This window comes from Indicator indicator, chromosome 2 (assembly GCF_027791375.1).
Source record: "Indicator indicator isolate 239-I01 chromosome 2, UM_Iind_1.1, whole genome shotgun sequence".
In the NCBI taxonomy this organism is placed as follows: Eukaryota; Metazoa; Chordata; class Aves; order Piciformes; family Indicatoridae; genus Indicator; species Indicator indicator.
In genome coordinates, this window is record NC_072011.1 from 27523006 (window position 1) to 27533646 (window position 10641).

Consider the following 10641-nt stretch of genomic DNA (forward strand, 5'->3'; position numbering starts at 1 on the left):
ATTGAGATACCTGAATGTGTCCAGAGAAGGGCAACGAGGCTGGTGAGAGGCCTTGAACCCTATGAGGCCTCCCCTATGAGGAGAGGTTGAGGGAGCTGGGATTGTTTAGCCTGGAGAAGAGGAGGCTCAGGGGAGACCTCATTGCTGTCTACAACTACCTGAAGGGAGGTTGTAGCCAGGTGGGGGTTGGTCTCTTCTCCCAGGCAACCAGTGACAGAATGAGAAGACACAGTCTGAAGCTGCATCAGGGGAAGCTTAGGCTCAAGGTGAGGAGAAAGTTCTTCACAGAAAGAGTAATTAGCCAGTGGAATGGGCTGCCCAGGGAGGTGGTGGAGTCACCATCCCTGGAGGTGTTCAAAAATAGATTGGATGTGGCACTTGGAGCCATGGTTTAGTTGTCAAGAGGTATTAGGTAATAGGTTGGACTTGATCTCTGAGGCCTTTTCCAACCTGGTTGATTCTGTGATTCTGTGAAGAGACTGTTCATGAGGAGTAGGGCAGAAAGAATTTACCATGTGAATCATAGTGAAATGACGAGAAATGGCCATGGAAACTGTTTGGGCCTTTGACTTTTCCTGAAGTGTGGCAACATCCTCACTCAAATACAAGATCTGCTATAGCCATTTCCCAAGTGAACAGGCTGGCCATGTGATTTGAAACTCAGTACCTGTCCCCTATCTGTGTCCTGCGTCGTGGGGATGTGGCTCCACAGATTTATACATACTCAAATCTAAAAAGCACATATAAGCTTAGAATACTCTTCTGAATTGGTATAAAACTGTAAGGTATTGATGAACAAGAGCCTGAGAGCTAAACAGAATTTTTAATACTCTGTATAATTAACTCTGAGAAAAGCATTGTAGTGAAAAGTAATAGATCTCATATCAGAATTTATCATTAAAATTATTATGCCCTTTTATTTCGGTATTGAGTACTCGTTCCTGATCACTCTATTGACACTCATGATGTTATGACTAGAAATTGGTGGAAAACTGAGGAAATGTCAGAACATTTGAAAAGTTAATTTTTTTTCCAGGGAAAACAATAGCCACCAAAGGGTGGCTGTTACCAAACTGTGTGGTGCAGCAGACACGCTGGAGGGAAGGGATAGCACCCAGAAGGACCTTGACAGGCTGGAGAGGTGGGCCCAAGCCAACCTCATGAGGATCAACAAGACCAAATGCAAGGTCCTGCATCTGGATGGCATTCCAAAGCACCGATATAGGCTGGGCAGGGACTGGCTTGAGAGCAGTCCTGAGGAGGACTTGGGGGTGCTGGTGGATGAGAAGCTCAACATGAGCCACTAGAGTGCACTTGCAGCCCAGAAAGCCAATCACATCCTGGGCTGCATCAAGAGAAGCATAGTGTGCTGGTTTGAGGCCAGCCAGAACATATCTTGCCCCGAAAGGGACAAAAGAATGACACTCACACAAATGGATTGGAGAGTGATGGAGAGTTTAAATGGAAAAGCAGTTGGTGAAGCTACAAAATACTACAAAGGTTAGTGCCAAGAATATCCCTAAAGCATACAGAACCCCTCACAGAATTCCCAAAGCTTCCCAATCCTTCCCTTCTCCCCACCTGAGGGTAAACCCAAACCCCCAGGGCTCTTTCTTCCCCTTCCCACTGCTAGGCAAGTCTCAGGCTGGCCAGGTCTGAGACTGCCCCCCCCCTCCCCCATTCTCCTCCTGGCATTAGGCCTAGACAGGCCTAAGTGGCCTTGAGGATACTCCCCCAGCATTACCCAATAAGAAAGGACATCTCCCATTGGAGCAGAGAGGGAAGAAAGAGAAAGAGAATGGCTTTGCAGATGGATTTATAGGGCGCAGGATTTATGGGTAGAAATACGCCGTTTCCTGTGTCCACCCCTATTGGGTGGGCACCCAGGACACCAGAGCTGTAATTTATGTGGCAGTGGCAGGGGGCACCCAGCCCAAACTGCCACACATAGCCAGCAGGTTGAGGGAGGTGATTCTCCCTCTCTACTGCGCTCTGGTGAGACCCCACCTGGAGTACTGCATCCAGTTCTGGAACCCCTGTTACAGGAAGTATCTGGATGTGCTAGAGCATGTCCAGAGAAGGGCCACGAGGTTGATTAGAGTGCTGGAGCACCTCTCCCATGAAGACAGATTGAGAGAGTAGGGGCTATTCAGTCTAGAGAAGAGAAGGCTCTCAGAAGACCTTATTATGGCCTTCTAGTATCTTAAGAGGGCCTACAAGAAAGCTGGGGAGGGACTTTTTAGGGTGTCAGGTAGTGATAGGACAAGGGGGATTGGAAAAAAAAAATAGAAATGGGTAGATTCAGATTGGGTGTTCGGAAGAAGTTCTTCAGCATGAGGGTGGTGAGACACTGGAGGTGGTAGAAGCCCCATTCCTGGAGGTGTTTAAGGCCAGGCTGAATGTGGCTCTGGGCAACCTGATCTAGTGTGAGGTGTCCCTGCCCATGGCAGAGGGGCTGGAACTAGATGATCCTTTGTGGAGGATGTCATACAGGATTGGCTTACAGAAAAAGGCCATAGTCAGATTAACTTACTGATGAGAGAGAAATAAGGCAAGGGTAACGCCAAGGACAGACAGTCCTTGAAAAGACAGAAGCCAAGAAGAATGGAGATAAACAGAATGTCGAAGCGGAACAGAAAGTTAGCTTGTAGCCACAGGGATGCAGAAGTATGCCGGAGTGACGCAGATAGTCAGTAACCAATAATGAGCTTTAATTTTGCAATATGTATGAGCTAATTAACTATTGTATTTAACCTCAATGCTAAGTGCCAATAAATGAGACTTGCTGATGAACCATCTGGTGTCCGCATCTCCCTTCTCCGACAAATGGTGACCCCGACGTCCGAATCCTCTGCGTCTCGCTAAAAGAAAACGGGGGAGGACGCGCCACGGTCGGTGAAGTAGGGTTGGGACCCGACGCAACCGGGCCGGTGCCAAACGTAGGAGGGAAGGCACCCTCAGGAGCTACAGCGGTGGTCCTGGGCCATACGTGCTGCCGGAGCCGGAGAGTTGCAACAGCGCTGACGACAAAAATGGACAGGCAAGCAGCATATGATTTATTTATGACCCACCTAGAAAGGAGGGGGGTGAAGGAGATAGATGTAAGAAAAGACCTCACGGGATTGTTAGCATGGGGTCATGCAAAAGGTTGTTTTGGGAATCCACATACAATTCATGAAATCACAGAATGGAGAAAGTTAGGAGATGAGTTATGGAGTGCGGTCCTGGAGGATGATAAGACGGCAAAAAAGTTAGGGAAAATCTGGAGAGTAGTGCATAATGAGTTGTTAAAACAAGAATCAGAGAGAAGGGCAGCTAAAGAGGCAGCAGAGGCGTATAAAAAGAATGCACAGTATGGATCAGAGGATGAGCCCCGTGCACCGAGTGTGACGCGGGTGGTAATACCCCTTGCTGGAGGTACGGGTGCCACAACCAGCTCTGCCGAGCCCACTGCACCTTCCTTAGAAGAGGTATCAGAATCTCCTGTATCTTCTGAACCCATTAGCGCTAACACAGCCCACAAGGCCACTGAGATTGGTGCTTCTCAACCACTGCAGGAGCCAGAACCTGTCCCTGGGGCACTTAGTGACCTGTGGGAGGAGATGGTAAAGCAGAGGCGGGAAGCATGGAATGCCTTGGCAAAGAATGGGTTGGAGAATGGAGATGAGGTGCAGGTGGAGGCGGCGAAAGAATGGGCATTTCCCGTATTTTATGACCAGCAAGTAGATCAGAATGGACAAGTACAGCAAGTGGGTACTTATACACCATTAGATTGGAAACTACTAGCACAGTTGAGACAGACAGTGAGTCAGTTCGGATTTAAGAGTGAACCTGTTAAGCAGATGTTAGATTATTTGTTTGATACACAGCTGCTTGTGCCTAATGATCTACGGAGTATAGCAAAATTAATGTTTACACAACATCAACAGCTGTTATTCAATGCTCATTGGCAGGCACGGGTGCAGGAATCTATAAGTGTGCAAAGGGGGCCGGGAGATCCGCTTCAGGGAATTACGCTGGATGAATTAATGGGAATAGGGCTTTATCGCAGGACAGAAGCTCAAATGATAATGGGTCCAGAGAAAGTAAGGGAAGCTATGCGACTAGTAAGGTTGGCTATGGATCAGGTGAAAGATAGTACGGGAGTACCTATGTACATGGGAATTAAACAAGGAAGGGATGAGTCATTTGGAAGCTTTATAGACAAAGCCGCTGCAGCAATAGAGAAAGCCGGAGTACCGGACTACATGAGGGGTGCTCTGCTAAAACAGTGCGCCTTACAGAACAGCAATGAGGTCACAAAAAGGGTATTAGCAACTTTAGGAGCGAATTGGTCTATAGAGGAGGCACTAGAGAGAATGGCATTGCAACCCTCGGGGCAACAGGCCTTTCTGGTCAATGCTATTAAAGAGTTAGGAGTAGGTTTGCAGAAACAGGCAGAATTGACACAAAATCAAGTACTTGCTGCTCTTGCACCGCTCCGAGCTTCTACGGTGGCTCCAGCAACCTCCACCGATCGGCGTCAAGCTTCTTTGAGATGTTATCGTTGCGGAGGAGGAGGTCACATTAGGAGAGAATGTCAAGCAACAGGTGTCTGGTGTCAAAACTGTAGAAGCGATAGTCACAACTCCTCTGCATGCCGCCGCCGGTCGGGAAACGCCCAGCGCAGCGCGAAAGGCAGCCGCGCCCGGACACAAGTAGCTGCCGTAACATCAGTGCCACCTCCTGTCTTCAACCTGCAACAGCAGGGAGCTTGGGACTCGACCTGGCAGCAGCAGTAAGAGTCACATTGACAACAACACGACCTACAAAAATTCCTACAGGACTTTATGGACCTATACAAATAAAGGGACAGTGCTATGGAGGGTTGTTGCTCGGCAGATCGTCCACCTCAATCATGGGACTTTTTGTGCTGCCTGGTGTGATTGATGCGGACTTTAAGGAAGAAATACAGATTATGGCACATACTCCTTTTCCACCTTTAACAATGGTTAGCAGGATGATTGAGAAGACATGGCAAACTAACCTGTTGGCCCAAAAAGAAAACGGGGGAAGTGTGGAGGATGTCATACAGGATTGGCTTACAGAAAAAGGCCATAGTCAGATTAACTTACTGATGAGAGAGAAATAAGGCAAGGGTAACGCCAAGGACAGACTGTCCTTGAAAAGACAGAAGCTAAGAAGAATGGAGATAAACAGAATGTCGAAACGGAACAGAAAGTTAGCTTTTAGCCACAGGAATGCAGAAGTATGCCAGAGTGACGCAGATAGTCAGTAACCAATAATGAGCTTTAATTTTGCAATATGTATGAGCTAATTAACTATTGTATTTAACCTCAATGCTAAGTGCCAATAAATGAGACTTGCTGATGAACCATCTGGTGTCCGCATCTCCCTTCTCCGACAAATGGTGACCCCGACGTCCGAATCCTCTGCGTCTCGCTAAAAGAAAACGGGGGAGGACGCGCCACGGTCGGTGAAGTTGGGTTGGGACCCGACGCAACCGGGCCGGTGCCAAACGTAGGAGGGAAGGCACCCTCAGGAGCTACAGCGGTGGTCCTGGGCCATACGTGCTGCCGGAGCCGGAGAGTTGCAACAGCGCTGACGACAAAAATGGACAGGCAAGCAGCATATGATTTATTTATGACCCACCTAGAAAGGAGGGGGGTGAAGGAGATAGATGTAAGAAAAGACCTCACGGGATTGTTAGCATGGGGTCATGCAAAAGGTTGTTTTGGGAATCCACATACAATTCATGAAATCACAGAATGGAGAAAGTTAGGAGATGAGTTATGGAGTGCGGTCCTGGAGGATGATAAGACGGCAAAAAAGTTAGGGAAAATCTGGAGAGTAGTGCATAATGAGTTGTTAAAACAAGAATCAGAGAGAAGGGCAGCTAAAGAGGCAGCAGAGGCGTATAAAAAGAATGCACAGTATGGATCAGAGGATGAGCCCCGTGCACCGAGTGTGACGCGGGTGGTAATACCCCTTGCTGGAGGTACGGGTGCCACAACCAGCTCTGCCGAGCCCACTGCACCTTCCTTAGAAGAGGTATCAGAATCTCCTGTATCTTCTGAACCCATTAGCGCTAACACAGCCCACAAGGCCACTGAGATTGGTGCTTCTCAACCACTGCAGGAGCCAGAACCTGTCCCTGGGGCACTTAGTGACCTGTGGGAGGAGATGGTAAAGCAGAGGCGGGAAGCATGGAATGCCTTGGCAAAGAATGGGTTGGAGAATGGAGATGAGGTGCAGGTGGAGGCGGCGAAAGAATGGGCATTTCCCGTATTTTATGACCAGCAAGTAGATCAGAATGGACAAGTACAGCAAGTGGGTACTTATACACCATTAGATTGGAAACTACTAGCACAGTTGAGACAGACAGTGAGTCAGTTCGGATTTAAGAGTGAACCTGTTAAGCAGATGTTAGATTATTTGTTTGATACACAGCTGCTTGTGCCTAATGATCTACGGAGTATAGCAAAATTAATGTTTACACAACATCAACAGCTGTTATTCAATGCTCATTGGCAGGCACGGGTGCAGGAATCTATAAGTGTGCAAAGGGGGCCGGGAGATCCGCTTCAGGGAATTACGCTGGATGAATTAATGGGAATAGGGCTTTATCGCAGGACAGAAGCTCAAATGATAATGGGTCCAGAGAAAGTAAGGGAAGCTATGCGACTAGTAAGGTTGGCTATGGATCAGGTGAAAGATAGTACGGGAGTACCTATGTACATGGGAATTAAACAAGGAAGGGATGAGTCATTTGGAAGCTTTATAGACAAAGCCGCTGCAGCAATAGAGAAAGCCGGAGTACCGGACTACATGAGGGGTGCTCTGCTAAAACAGTGCGCCTTACAGAACAGCAATGAGGTCACAAAAAGGGTATTAGCAACTTTAGGAGCGAATTGGTCTATAGAGGAGGCACTAGAGAGAATGGCATTGCAACCCTCGGGGCAACAGGCCTTTCTGGTCAATGCTATTAAAGAGTTAGGAGTAGGTTTGCAGAAACAGGCAGAATTGACACAAAATCAAGTACTTGCTGCTCTTGCACCGCTCCGAGCTTCTACGGTGGCTCCAGCAACCTCCACCGATCGGCGTCAAGCTTCTTTGAGATGTTATCGTTGCGGAGGAGGAGGTCACATTAGGAGAGAATGTCAAGCAACAGGTGTCTGGTGTCAAAACTGTAGAAGCGATAGTCACAACTCCTCTGCATGCCGCCGCCGGTCGGGAAACGCCCAGCGCAGCGCGAAAGGCAGCCGCGCCCGGACACAAGTAGCTGCCGTAACATCAGTGCCACCTCCTGTCTTCAACCTGCAACAGCAGGGAGCTTGGGACTCGACCTGGCAGCAGCAGTAAGAGTCACATTGACAACAACACGACCTACAAAAATTCCTACAGGACTTTATGGACCTATACAAATAAAGGGACAGTGCTATGGAGGGTTGTTGCTCGGCAGATCGTCCACCTCAATCATGGGACTTTTTGTGCTGCCTGGTGTGATTGATGCGGACTTTAAGGAAGAAATACAGATTATGGCACATACTCCTTTTCCACCTTTAACAATGGTTAGCAGGATGATTGAGAAGACATGGCAAACTAACCTGTTGGCCCAAAAAGAAAACGGGGGAAGTGTGGAGGATGTCATACAGGATTGGCTTACAGAAAAAGGCCATAGTCAGATTAACTTACTGATGAGAGAGAAATAAGGCAAGGGTAACGTCAAGGACAGACAGTCCTTGAAAAGACAGAAGCCAAGAAGAATGGAGATAAACAGAATGTCGAAGCGGAACAGAAAGTTAGCTTGTAGCCACAGGGATGCAGAAGTATGCCGGAGTGACGCAGATAGTCAGTAACCAATAATGAGCTTTAATTTTGCAATATGTATGAGCTAATTAACTATTGTATTTAACCTCAATGCTAAGTGCCAATAAATGAGACTTGCTGATGAACCATCTGGTGTCCGCATCTCCCTTCTCCGACAATCCTTGAGGTCCCTTCCAAGCCTAACAATTCTATGATTAAAAGAAAAACGAACAAAATCCCTAAGAAACCCACAAACCTATCCAACAAAAAAATCCCTTACCAACCAGTTTTGCCACCATATATTCATGCTGGTACTACTTTTAATTCCAGAGTAGTGCCATTGGTCTATTGACAAATAAGCTCTATAACCTTCCAGTAAAATTGTAATGAATAATTGAAGATATTAAGCATCATAAACTGTAGGCTTTCTTACACTTTATTGATTCCTTATGGTCTTCTGCAGTAAGAGGTGGAAAAAATACTCCAAAGGAGTGCAGAAAAAGTGAAATATTAAGTGACTTTTTGCCTAGTTCCATATCAGTGAGTCATATGAAGAAACCATATCTCATCTCTACTCCTGTAACAGCTTTCTTTTTAATAATGGTAATGTAAGAGGAGTTCCCAGACTCAGCTGTGGGCACTTTTTCTAAAGGATGTGTATTCTGCATGTACAGTGTATTTATATGTGTTTGCTGTTATTTCAGGAAGGAAATATTTTTATGTCATTCTTCAGTTTAGAGCTGTTGACTTGATGTTGAAAGGAAAAATAGCTGGGTGAAGGAAGATGCAAAACTCATCATTTTTGTGAAAGGCTCTGAGACACTTTCTGCAATTACTTATTAGTTTCAGCAACATTTCAGCTTGTGTGCTCATAGAATTATAGAATTGTTAGGGTTGGAAGGGACCTTAAAGATCATCTAGTTCCAACCCCCCTGCCATGGGCAGGGACACCTCACACTAGATCAGGTTGCCCAGAGTCACATCCAGCCTGGCCTTAAAAACCTTCAGAGATGGGGCTTTTACCACCTCTCTGGGCAACCTGTTCCAGTGTCTCACCAGCTTCCTGGTGAAGAATTTCTTCCTCAAATCCAATCTGCTCATGCTGGAGAGGTTTTCAAGAAGTAAATTTATTTCCCTCCTCTCAGTTTTTTTTAGCAATCCTGCAAATTTGATTCATCGATGGATTTTAGCCCAATGGGGTAAATACACTATTTGGGGGAGAGCAATTGAAGAGGTGAACTCTCCACAGTTTCAAAAGCAAGGATTTTTCATAGCAATTCTATGTTTCTATGAATATTTTCCTCCAAAAAAATGTAGTCTATATGCTAAAATGTGTTGCCTGGGGCAAAAAAAATTCAAAGTGCGGTTGGCATGATTCATCTTTAAAGATTTTATATGAAACACTTCAGAAGAATACTTTTTCCTGCTTCCAACAGTTTATATTGATTGGGATTTGTCAATATATAGATCTCCAAATTCTGACCCAATGTGCTGTTTTACTCTAATAAGTCCCACTGGACTAATTAGAGTAAAACAGCACATTGGGTTAGGGAGACAGTCCCACTGGACTAATTAGTCCCACAATGGAAAAAACCAAGTCTAGATATACTTTGTTATTGTATAAGACATTCACAGTACTTTGAGCAGATGCACAAACTTTGAATGTATGTATATTCCCATGTCCTAAATAGACATTCTATGCATGATTTTGAAAGCTTAGGCTGATTTAAATTGTGTAAGAGCCTGTAGCAATGCCACCACATAATTTAAAGTTTTTTTTTAAATAATGCAGTGTAAATTTTACAGAATACTGCATTTCCCATGAAAAACACTTTCTTCTTTCTTACAGTGGTAACTGTAGTCACATTTGCATTGCATTTACGGACAGTAAAAATAATTTTGGCATATCATTTGCAATGAGTTTCAATCATTTCCATAAATGTAGATTTGGGAATTACATACATTCAAAATGGTAACATTTCCTTGAAATGTGAGACAGTCTGAGGTGGTACTTTGTGTACTGGATAGAAAACTGGACTATTAGAATGCTTTGCTGCCCTCTAGGTGTTGAATATCTAGTTAAATAAGATTCTGGTGTTTTGCAGAGCTCAGAAAGGGCTATCTGTAAACTGTATTTGAAATATTGTATTTGTAGGAAGCACTGAAATGCTGAAAGAAATGTTAAAAACTGTCTGGATGGCCGAGTCTAGTGAGTTGAGGCAAATGGAGTTAAATCCAGTTGGCTCAGTGCCAGGGTCAGTCTTGTTTAACATCTTTGTCAATAATTTAGACTAGGCAATTTAGTGCACCCTCAGTATGTTTGCAGACACAAAATTAAGTGGGAATGTTCATCTGCTTGAGGGTAGGAATGCTCTACAGAGAGATTTGCATAGGTTGAACCAATGGACTTTGACACCCAGTGCTGTATTCCTTGAGCAAATACAGAAACAGGCTCAGAAATCCAGTAGTACCTCTTGTAGGCTCAGCAAGAAGCAGGGCATTATTTTGCTGATTTTGCTGTGTTTTTAGGGCACCAGTAAAGAAAAAGTGCCGCTTGCTGCACACTTTTGGAAATCAACCTTCAACAAGGTCCTGCTCTACTTGGAAGATGTACTTGCTCACTTTGAATATTTGTAACTTGTGAAGTTCTTTATCATGTATTTGCATTCTCTTCAAGCAAAATCATAAAAAGTTCTGCATGAAAAGGAGGTCTGAAAGCAACAAGTAGTGCTGCAAATTAAGCACAACTTACAAAGCTTTATATCTTTGTAAAGCACAAAAGCATTGGACCCTCACACACTCACGACACATCCCCAGCATTTTAACATCAGG